Source organism: Zonotrichia albicollis, chromosome 3 (assembly GCF_047830755.1).
Source record: "Zonotrichia albicollis isolate bZonAlb1 chromosome 3, bZonAlb1.hap1, whole genome shotgun sequence".
NCBI classification, from domain to species: domain Eukaryota; kingdom Metazoa; phylum Chordata; class Aves; order Passeriformes; family Passerellidae; genus Zonotrichia; species Zonotrichia albicollis.
Window position 1 is genome coordinate 18,691,725 of NC_133821.1, and position 12,325 is coordinate 18,704,049.

General features: G+C 39.7%; 1 long non-coding RNA gene across 1 annotated transcript in view; it reads left to right on the plus strand.

The window, feature by feature from the left end:
• Nucleotides 1-12,325, plus strand: part of LOC141728673 (uncharacterized) — a 147,100-nt gene that overhangs the window by 126,159 nt on the left and 8,616 nt on the right. The window contains exon 3 of the long non-coding RNA XR_012579813.1: nucleotides 10,632-10,703. This is a non-coding gene — a long non-coding RNA (uncharacterized LOC141728673). The remainder of the gene's footprint in view (nucleotides 1-10,631; nucleotides 10,704-12,325) is intronic.

Genomic DNA, 12,325 nt, shown 5'->3' on the forward strand with positions numbered 1-12,325 from the left:
GTTGCTTGAAGTGTTACCTCTGCCTTTGAGGCAAAGGCCAGAACTCCCTGAAAGGTGTTACCCCAACCTGGCAAAGCAGAGCTCCTCTCTCTCTACCCAGAGTCTGCAACAAGCCTCACTTCACTGCTCTTCACTAGACAGTCTTCAGTGTACATCTTCACCTAAAATGTGGTTAAAATTTAGTCTTTTTTACTATGAGGGTTGGTCATCTGTTTGGGGAGAACCTTCACCAGGGACTTGCATTTTCTTCAGTGTCCTTGGCACCATCAGGCAGCCCACAGGATCCTCTTCATACACATTGGAGTACATAACATATCTAATGTTTCCCAAACTTCTTAGCTAAAAATAGTTGATAATTTTGTGAGTTCCTTTCCAATCTTGCTTCATGTTGATAACATCTTCTCCCCCTACTTGCCTAACCCTCCATGTCATTTCCTCTAACCTTTCTAGAGCCTAATGCCTTGATATAATGCATATTTTCCTTTATATTGTGCCTTGAATAAACAGTTAATGCTGTCAAAGATGCATAGGGTGAGCCTATTGTGAAGATAAACATTTCAAGCTCTCTGGAAACTTGAAAGCATCACAGATAACAGTTTGGTTTTCTTAGGGGAGGTTTCCCCATGTCTAAACTAGATTTTCTCTGCTGAAAGCTGAGACACTTGAGGACAGATCAAAAAGTTTCCCCTTCCCTCTCAAGCTATTTCTTTGTCATATTTTTGTTACAACAAAAGCTTGTTGCTGTTTAAAAGGGTTAGAATAATTAGAGGTGTATCTTGACTGGAGCACAGATCCCATATTCTGCTTGGTTCTTTGATGAATTCCTGACGGTCAAGTGCAGCATAAAATGATATAATTTTTCAATTAAAACTTGTGTTGTTATTTTTTCTTTCTAGGTTTTAATTGTTGGATGAGGTGCTGGGCAGATTCCCAGTGGTAGAAGAATAATTTGGTGCATGAAAACTCTCATGGAGCTTTCAGTTATGAACTTCAAAATATATTTTTATGCTTTGAAATATTTTTTTTTTCTGTACTTTTTAGGTTGTGGAGCAGGGCACGACTCTGCTCTTTTTAAAATTTCCAGAACAGGGAAAGGCACTACAGGAAGTGATATTTGTTGAGGAAGCGTGATGGTGTGAGTCACTGGCTCATGTACCCTGGGGAATGTTTGTGTGCTGACAAGGATGCATTGAATTAGAGGCTTTCAGTGTAAAAGCTCTAAAGCCTAGGGTGAAACTGGTCTTTTTCTTATGTAGATTCTAAAAAAATATAAAAAATATGAAAGAGAAGTCACAGATATTTACAAACAAAAAGCATGGAGTTGTACAAGTCAGTTGGCAGAAAATTTGGAAGAAAGGAATTTAGGTCCTTGTTAAATTATTTGGTTTTGGGCAAGTGGGCGTGTATTAAACTTTGTGTTTTGACCTTTTAGGGAGCAAAAGCTAAGAACTAAAAAATCAACTATGCCTCTCTGGGTGGATATGCAAGGCTAGGCTATGCTGTTAACTGATCAAGATAAAAATAAAAGCAAGCATTCTGTCTGAAATAATAAACCCTCAAAGAGTTAATTTGACATTTTAATTGATTATCAATTTTTCTGGTTTTAATGTTCAGATACTATTAATCAGTTATATCTATTTTCAGTGTTGTTTTGTCCATTACATGGCATTTATATAATGCCATATGATGGAAAGAAAGCTGTTCCATCATTAGGAAGCTTTTTAAAAATGTAAATACAAAAATTCTTAAAAATGTTCCCCCAAAATATCTGACAGCACAAAGAACATGGACATTATAGCTCAGCTGTAAACTAAAATAATTTAAAATAATTTAAACAGGCCTGAAAACAAAATACTTTTGCTGTTGACTAATATTTGCATATATTAAAAAAACAATTTTTTTTCCTCTTTAAGTCCAGTTTTATATATTTAAAAACTGTAGATATTCCCACAGCTGGGAGTGTTTTGGAATAATATGTTGAAATATTCCTTTTACACGTAGCCATAAAACACTGTGTTTTCCTAAAGATGACACCCCATTTAAACTTTTCTGAAATCACTTTCTCTTTTTTTTGCAACCTTTTCATGAATTGAAAGCAAATACATGACCAGTTCAATATCTCCCATTTCATTTTCTCCAAACCTGTGGGTTTTGATGAACTTTGTCTGTGAAATAGTTTTGATCAGCTCTACTTCCTATCCAAGATCTCCATGATTTTATCATGGCTCAAAATAAGACTTCAATCAGGTTTCAGTGCTGTAACCATTGAAAAACAGTTTTCTAAACAGTCTAGTAAGTTTCTTTTCTGCTAAACTAAGTTATTTTAGATGTACCAGCCAAAAGAAATAAGGGAGTTTTAAAACATCAAATCTGAACTGCTTCCTTAGGTATTCAGTGATTTTTTTTTTTGTATTTTAATTGACCACCTTAGAAACGTCAGGGAACAGAATAATACATATTACTCTCTTAATTTTCTGCAGTGTTGGGCTCTTTGTTGGTACATCACACCAATGAGTTTCAATGCCAAACCAGAGCTTAGCTATTAAAAATGCTTTTAGTTTTTATTTTTGAATAGGATTATTAGCCTGCTTTACTACCCTTTATGGCTATAATGGCTTCTCAGGCAAATTTTAGTGCAAATTAAAATCAAGATGAAATCTACCAATATTCTTTTCAGTACTCCTATAAATGCATTTGTGAGCTGTAATGTGTTGATTTTTCAACATAACCCAGTTTTTCCATGGGCAGTTTCTTCTCCTGGGTTTGATGATTATAATGATAATAAATGTAATATGCTATTAATATAAGTTTATACACTGGGCCTGATTCTACAGTCCTACAATTTTATGCTTTTGTAAAACCAAGTTTTTTATTATTATTTTACAATTTCATGAATTAACTCATATTTTCTTACATTTTCTTCTTGTTTCGGGGAAAAAGAATAATAGATAACTTTTAGATAGCTAAAATAGGAAATACATTTGTACACCTATGAATATTGCTGTTTCTGAAAAGCTTTTCTTCTTTTAGGCATTCTGAGACATTACACCCCCTGGTGACAGGGGTTACAAGAAAGCTGATGCTGTGCATGAGGAGTATTACAAAATTTAATATAGAATCATTTCAGCTGGTACATATTTATGGTCAAATTAGCCCAATTTTTCTTTTAGTATGTGTTGAGTGGAGAGCTTGGGCTGAACTCAGATCAGGACAGAAATGAGATCTTGAAATGGGGTAAATACCTTTCAGGTGGCAATTTCTACTACTGATCCCATGGAAAATATCTTGAATAAGAAATTGTTTAAAAGTTGGGATTCTAATCTGTGTGAGTGTTCTTAGATTCATTTCTAGGTAAATATTAATAATATTCTAAAAGTAGAAAGCTCCAATCTTTGATACCAGAGGAACACAGGGACCTGATGATGCCAATGAAGTTTGTCTTTTCAGCTTTTAGTGAGCATCCACCAGTATTTTCTGTAGCCCCTTTTTTGCCCTTTTCATAAATAGTTTGTTGTGATCTTCCTTTCTTATTCCTTTCGAAACCCTGTAGTTTTCCAGCAGAGTATTTTTATGAGGCGAAGTGTGACCGTGTTCACAGGGGTGTGAGGATGAGTGAAGAGATGAGGATCTGACTCCATGTTTCAGAAGGCTTGATTTATTCTATTATGATATATATTACATTAAAACTATACTAAAAGAATAGAAGAAAGGATTTCATCAGAAGGCTGGCTAAGAATAGTAAAGAAAGAATGATAACAAAGGCTTGTGTCTCGCACGGAGTCCGAGCCAGCTGACTGTGATTGGCCATTAATTACAAACATCCAACATGGGCCAATCACAGATGCACCTGTTGCATTCCACAGCAGCAGATAATCAATGTTTACATTTTGCTCCTGAGGCCTCCCAGCTTCTCAGGAGGAAAAATCCTAAGGAAAGGATTTTTTCATAAAAGATATCGGTAACAGTGAAGGAATTCCGATGTGGAGCCTTCATCTGAACTGCAACTTCCTGCCAAAAGCTGCGAGAGCTTTGTCTGACTCCTCAAAGTGTAGGACACAACAAAATGTTTGCCAAAATCCACAGAATTTCTTGATGCAGCTCAAGTTAATAGTGAACACCCTCTGTGTGTGTGGGCTCTTTGTGCCCACCATGATCAGAGTAAAATGGCCTGAGCTGCTCTAGAATTCCTGTGGATGTTGGAGGGCGAAGCTGCACTGCAAGACTGGAAGTTCTATCTCATTGTTAAGTAACTGTTTCATGGTTTGATGGCATTTTTAATGACCTTAGGGCATAGCTGTGTTAGCTGAGATTGCCTAAATATCAAGAAAAATACTGTTGAAATAGCACTGCAGATAGGGCAAGAAAGTAAGTGCAATTTCTATGAACATGGTAACACATAAGTTATTGCAATATCCTGATGAATAGTAGAAGTGGATGAACTGAGTCATAAATTTGTTGAAAATTTGTGCTCTTTCCTCAAAAATATTCATCTCCTGGCAGGCATCAGCAGATGCCGGGCTGGCCTGTGACCATCCAGTTCCTCCAGAGGCAATAGACCAAGCAGACAGGAGAAGCCTCAGTCTGTTCCAGCCTGTATTCATCTGCTGTTTCCCTGTCCATCCTTCCAAAGAAATGGGGATTCAGGAAACATCAAGCAGGCTGCAAATCTTCCCATGTTCTTTATATGCCATGTACTGGAGAGGTAAAGATTTCTTGCTGCCTTTCCCCCAAATGTAAACCAGAGAAGACCAACTTCTGCTTCATCTTTATGGGCACATAAGACATTTCAGAGGCTCATACAACATAGAAGGATAAAAAGAAAATTTGCCAGTGTAAATCAAGAAGTGAAGCAGAAAGGTTGCATTTGAACAAAAGTGTGGAAGTTTCCAGGCAAAGCCTGACAGTGGACTACTGGGGAGTCTCCATACCCAAAAGAAGACATTTTAATTTTTAATTATTTTTTTTGCAAATAGAAATGAGAAAGGGCTGGACCTAGTGACTGGGTGGATGCATAATTAAAAGATAATATCATTCATAATGGAAGAATAAAATTGAACACTAGATTTTAAAATTACTTTAGTATCAAAGTATTACTTGATACCCCACAGAGATGCATCTGAAATATTGATAACTGAGCTTGCTATGCAGAACAGATGCAATCTACATCTTTGATAAGTGGGACCAAAACAACATCAGAAGTATTTATTTTCTGCTAAGAGTGAAAAAGTCACTTCTGCTGCCAGCAATTTGACTCAAATACCTATTTTAACCTGGTGGCCAGGTTCCTGCACAGCCAACTCCTCAGACGATCAGAATGAAACAATTCAAAGGAATTGAAGAGAAATTTTATAATTTCATGGGTTGGTTTTCCTGCTCTGAAAACAGGATTAGGTATTGCTCAGTACCTGAGGGCTTGGTGACTCCTGGTGACTCTCTGAGTGCTGTCCATCTGTCTGGTAGTGGCAGTGACAGAAGGATGTGAGGTCTCAGAAGAGAGTGTTAACATCACCTTGGTCTGCGTTGGCATCCCCTTCCTGCAGAGCTCCATGCCCACTCCACAGGCAATCCTGCCCACGGTGTATGCCTCCCTCTGCAGAAATTTTTATTTCTAGCCCTCCAGCTCCTGGCTTTAGCTGGCAATTTGTCTTGCCCTTCCCGTGTTGTCCCTGTACATCACACACCAACTCCAGCTGTGGAGCTGCAAGCCTTCCTCGGAGCACAGGAAAATTAATGGGAGTTTGCTTCAGAGGTTTCTTGCTGCTGTGTCCATGCACTTGGCAGACAAAAGGCCATTTTCTCCAGCCTCATTAGATGCACATCTTGATTTCAGATGCTGGTAGGGAGTCTGTGGCTTGCCTGCTCTATTTCCCTGTTTTTTGCTTTCCCTGGTGCAAATCCCCCAGTTTTCAGGTCTAATTTGGATCTTTTTATGGCCACTGACTGACACCTATCCCATTCCTTTTGCAAACCACGAGATTTTCTTGTCCTCCATATTGCCAACTTCCTGAGACCAATCCTATTTTTTTTCTTAATTTGTTTTCCTTTTGCATCTGTGGGAAAGGGAAAATTCCTTCCCTGATTCTGTCTTAGAAAATGGCGTAATCTGGGCATGGTACCACAATGTCTCAGCAACTTGTTCCTGTTGTGCTATAAATGTGAATGCAATTTAGGGTGTAATCCTGTCTGACCACAGTTCTGGTTGCAGCTGGTAACTGGTAACTTTTCAGAAAATCTCATTAGCTGGCTGTAGATAGGAAGCTTAATAGATCACAGATGACATATAATTTTAGAGTGTGCTGTGTGAAATCCCTAGCAGTGAATTTTGTGTGTGAGAAAGAGATATCCATGCTACTGCAGTGCATAGTGCTGCTTTGCTTCAGTGTGTCCAGAACATTTTAGGACAGAAACACATTTTAGCAGATCTGTGGACCGACCTATTCGGAGAATATAAGAAATGAACCTTGAAAGTGCAAAGACTGGATCCAGCCTTTACTCTCAGTTGCCCCAGCCCATCCCTGAAGGTAATCATTCCCAAATTGATGTGTTCATTTTCTTTCTCAAATCTAATAGACTTTCCCACTCACACAGTTGTTTTGCTCATGAGAGCCTCTCCCAGACAATAGCCACTTCCTTCCATCTCCATCTGGAGGCTCCTTCCCTTGTGCTGGAATTGTCTCCAGGCAGTTTCTCCATCTGCTCTTTCCTCCCTGTAAAGGTTTGCTGGAGGAAACAGAGGTGCTGGAGGGCAGATGCAGTGTAGCCCTTCTTATTCTATTCTCTTACAGTTTGAAGCAGAATCTTTGGGATTTCTATTTTGTATTAAAACAAAAAAAAAAAAACTGGGCTAGGACTCCTCGAACGGGTAAAAAAATAAATAGTGCCATGCTGAATCTGATTTTCTATTAAGTAGGATATATCCAGGGCATATTGAATGTAAAAAATGTTTAACATTGAATCTTCATAGTTTCTGGATTTATATAGTAAGGTAACATGTATTGTGTAGCAGCCTTGCCAATAATTGTAGTAAATAAATTTTAAGTAGTGGAAGACACATTTGCAGAGTTTGTTTTTAGATTGTTTGCTTAAGCAGGTGAGTTCTCTCCACATTTTCAGTCCCAGGAAGAATGATATATTGCAAGCTTTAAAGGCCTTGTCAACTCAAGGTTAGGTAAGATTCTGTTTATCATGTTTTATCAGGAGCAGGAAGAGTACCCAGGGGATGGGGAAACTGAGCCTGTTATACAGTTTCAGCATAAAACGTGAGGGGAGCACCAGTCAGTCATGATACAGGAGTGAATGAACAGGCATGGAATAAATTGTCCAGCTGGTGCAACTAGCAGAATTTCGAAATCCCTGATCAAGTATATTTGACCTTGGTGATCCTGGCTAATAGCCAGCAATAAGCTGCTCCTCAGTGTGTGAAGGAGGCTCTTGAAAGCACTGTGCCAGAAAGGTCACATCCCAACTTCTCTTCCTCCTTTGGAGAAATTCTCCTGCTCCAGAGCCCAGCTCTGAGCCCCTTCTCTCCAGCACATCAAGCCTGGCACTGGGCGAAATCACAAGCTCTTGTCTTGTTGCAGGATGGATGTAGCCCTGGTTGACATGAGGGTTTTAATGTCCTCTTGTGTCTTCAGGAAAGGAAAAAGTGCAGGGTACAGGTGGTGGTGTTTCAGGAGACCAATAGATGCAAATGGAAACAGGCTTTTTTTCATAATTAACTTGGAAAATAACTCCTTTTTTGGTGGGCAGATAGTCTTTACAAGGACAAGGAAGAATGGCACAAATCAGGAAGAAATACAGGCTCTTCTTTCATCTTTATCCCCTTTGGAAAGTGGAAAAGCCACTGAGGGGTTTGGCTGTTGCTCTGGATCCTCTCCACGTTCTTCAGAGTGATTTAGAGCAAGAAAGTACAGGTTGAATGTAAATGTGATGTGACTGTAATCATGAGTCAGAACTTTGCTTGGGTGCCAGCAGGCTTGGTCGCCTCTTCCATCTGCTTTAAGACAGATAAAATAACCAAATGCTTTTAAAAACCTCCAGTAAGGTTGCGAACCTGCATTGAATGTGCAGGATCTCCTGGCCCACTGGAGAAACAACAATAAATACACTCCCACTGTGTGTCCCTCAAAATAAGGTGACTTTAGCAAGGCTAATAATGCATTCAGCTTTGGCACATGGATGTCTCACTGAGGTGTCAACCCTGTGTGCCTGCCAGGGACTCACTGCTTTGGGTCCTGGAGGGCTGAGGTGCTCACCACTGTCACAGACATCTTTCATGAAAAATCCTTTCCTTAGGATTTTTCCTCCTGAGAAGCTGGGAGGCCTCAGGAACAAAATGTAAACATTGATTATCTGCTGCTGTGGAATGCAACAGGTGCATCTGGGATTGGTCTCATGTTGGATGTTTGTAATTAATGGCCAATCACAGCCCAGCTGACTCAGAGACCCCCGAGCCACAAACCTTTGTTATCATTCTTCCTTGGCTATTCTATTGTTAGCTAGCCTTCTGATGAAACCTCTTCTATTCTTTTAGTTTAGTTTTATAGTAATATATATGATAAAATAATAAATCAAGCCTTCTGAAACATGGAGTCAGATCCTCGTCTCTTCCCTCATCCAAGAACCCCTGGGAACATGGTCATACACCACAAAGGTTTTGAGAAGAATTACAGGATGAGGCATGCACACACCATGCCAGCTCTTTTGAAGCCTGCAATGTCTTTCCCCCAAGAGGGTTAGGATCATCTGGCATCCCCAGGCAGGAGTGAGTCTGTCCCTCTCCAGGCACAAGGGAGAGGAATATTATCTGCAATGAGCCTATGTGTGAGGAAGGAGCTGCCAACAACACATGAACTCCAAAACTGGGCTGAATGTTTGTAATTTTCCAAGCTTTTGTATAAAAACTGTTCACTAAAGTCCACAGTAAGACACTCACAGACTTTAGTGAGTCTTGGAACGAGGCCTTACTGTCCTTTATTTTATTTATTTATTTTTAAATTCTGTAATATTTATTCCAAAGATGCTCAACCAAAAAAGCAGAGTTTAATACCAACATTTTGTTTCATATGGGCAATTCCACCTGGAGCTCAGTAAATATGATTAGTGCTTGCAGCAAGAAATAAAAAAGGAAGCAACTTGCTGACTTTCCTAGGTATTTGTGCTTTTAGAAAAGTAAATATTTTCTGCTTCACAAACATGCTGAATGAAATGCATGTCTCATTTATCACTTAAATAGTAATAACAGAGCCCGCTGCATGCTGCAGGCTGGGTTCTGACAGAGGTGGATTGACAGCGTTTGCTCAGCGGAAGCAATAAACAGATCAATAACTGAATGTAGCCTGTGGGGCTGGAGGTGTGACAAGTCAACCATGATTTCACAGTCTTGCTGGGTCCCTTATTAAACTCATTTGTACATCTGAAAACAGCTGTTGCCTCGTTGGGTTAAAGGTGGCTGCGAGTATTGGTCTGAAGCAGGCTTGAATCTTTGTGCCCCAGAGGTCTGTAGCTGCTCTTTTGGAAGCTCAAGCAGCAGTGAAATCTAAAATGTAATTAAGAAAAAAAGACAATGTTTGGTTTTTGTTTCATTTGCTGTAACTGTTCATTTGTCAGTGATGATCTGCACTTTGTGAGAGAGGAAAGAAGGAAGATCACAGGATGTGCTGAGTTGAAAGGAATGTTTACCTACTCTCCCCTCCTCCTTCTCTCCTGCTACTCCCCACTAAGGGATGGCAATGGACCTCCTGGGGGAAGGAAATAGCTTGTTCCTTCTCCTTGCTTTGCTGGAAGAAGTGAAAACAAAAGCTTGCCTTGCCAGCTGAATGCAGGAGCTGGTTGTCAGGAGCAAAAGTTCACTCTTTGTGGAAGTAATGAATCAGGTTCTCACTTTTTCCCTGTTTAGGGTTGCCACAGGAGGTGACCACGCTCATGCCATGGCTGCCATGCTTTGGCAATGTGAAAAGTGCAGATTACATGGCTCTATGCAGATATTTACTGCATGTATTATGTTGTATTGATTAGTAGAGCTGTATTAACATTTTAATGGCATGGTAAATGTAGTTTTGTAGTTAAAAGGTAACTTTTGTAGTTAAACTAGAAAATGTATGTGTGATTTTTTTTAAAGAAAGGAATGAGGTACTCACACCAGAGAGCAGCCACAGGACACCTAAATCTTTCAGAGAAAGAGAATTTATTGCTCTCTTAGAAGAAGTGAACTTTTTCCTGCCTCGCTCAGATATGAAGATGTCATTTAGGATTAAGAGGAAGAAGCTGACACTGACCAGACAGAATCCTGTGTTTGAATGGAATTTATGCATCATGTATGAGGTGTATGAATATGCAACAGGTTATTGTTTTTAAGGGTTAATCCTCTGTTTGTGTGTGCTTTTTTGGGCTTATTTTGCCCAGAAAGAGGTACCGGTGTGTCCATAACTCTTTGTTTCTGTTGTTTCATATCGTCCTAATCCAAGTTGTCCAAATGATTATTATTCTAATTATATTGCTACTTTTATAACCATTTTATTATCATCAAATTTTTTAAATTAAAAAAACCTCAAGTAATTGGTATTTTTCACGGGCAAGAAGTTGCCCTAAAATCACAGGCAGCTCTTATGAATATTTTCCTTCTCTTCCAGGCTAGAGAAGGAGGAGTGTGTCACCCATCTGGAGGTCAGACAAGGCGACAGACTTCCAGGCTTGAGCACCAGGTGCGTGTTCTGCTTTTCCACCAGACTCTGGGGGCAGGGCCGAGGCTGCTGGTGGGGAAGGAGCCGCATTTCAGGAGAGCTCCGTGTGGGCAGGGTGCTCTTGTGTCTCTCGTGCTTTTTGGGTGGAAGTGCCTCGTCCTTCTGGAAAGGCTGCTGCTGTGTCTGGCACCCAGCGTGCTGGAACAAAACATGGGCTGCTCCCAAATGCCTCCCTCCAGCAGGCGGATCAGAAAGGGTGCTGACCTCACTTCCACAGGCTTCTTTTCGGCAATGACTTTTTTTTGAAAAGCGTGAAAAATGCCAATCACTTGTTTTTAGAATTTTAAAAGTTTAATAGTAATAAAATGGTTATAAAAATAGTAATATAATTAGAGTAATAATATTTTGGACAGTTTGGATTAGGACAATATGAGACAATAGAAACAAAGAGTTAGGGGCAGTCTGGGTACCTCTTTGTAAGCAACATAAGCCTGAAAAAGGACACAGTTAACAGAGGATTAACCCTTAAAAGCAACAGCCTTTTGCATATTCATACACCTGATCCTGATGCATCAATTCCATTCAAACACAGGATTCTGTCTGGTCAGTGTCAGCTTCTTTCTCTGAATCCTGACAGTGTCTTCAGGGCTGAGCAAGGCAGGGAGAAGTTCCCTTCTGATAAGAGAGCAATAAGTTCTCTTTCTCTGAAAGATTTAGGTGTCCTGTGGCTGCTATCTGGTGCAAGTACCTCATTCCTTCCTTAAAAAAATATCCCACATACGTAGTTCCTAGTTTAACTACAAAAGTTACCTTTTAACTACAAAACTACATTTACCATGCTATTAAAATGTTAATACAGCACTACTAATCAGTACAACAAAATACGTATAGTAAATATCTTCATAGAGCCATATAATATGCATTTTTCACAAAAAGTAACAAGTGAATCTCTAAGGAAATAATTTGCCAATACTCAATATTTGCTCTTTGCTCTATCTCTATTTAGGCATTGTTTCAGTAAGGACCATTGTGGGTAGGGTAGAGGCTCATGGGGAGTAAGGCCTTTAGTATCAATCACATCTTCCAATTGAAGAGCTCATTTTGCCTGCTTCTACCCAAGAAAACATAGACTTGAAATGCTCTACACAGGATTGTCACTGTGATATTTTATGAAAAATCCCTCCGCCGGGATTTTTTCTCCTGGCAAGATGAGAATCCTAAGCTTCTCCATGTTTTTCTCCTCTGGAATGTGATTTGGAGAATTGTTTTAATGACCAATCCTAGCCCAGCTGTGTTGGGACTCTGGTCAGTCACGAGCTTTTATTATCATTCCTTTCTAGCCTTCTGATGTATCCTTTATCTTTCTTTAGTATAGTTTTAGTACATCAGTGGAATGGAATGGAATGGAATGGAATGGAATAGAATAGAAATCAGCCTTCTGAGAACTTGTAGTCAATTCTCATCTCTCACCTCATCTTGGGGACCGCAACAACACCTCAACAATTGGTGACCACAGAGGATGGTTTCAACTATTTTCATTTTTGGGACCATGGGATGACAGACACAGAAAAGCCATGTGTGTATCTCCAAAAGCAGGTGACTGGAACATCTCTGGGTTGTGTGCATTGGCAGGAAGGAGCCTT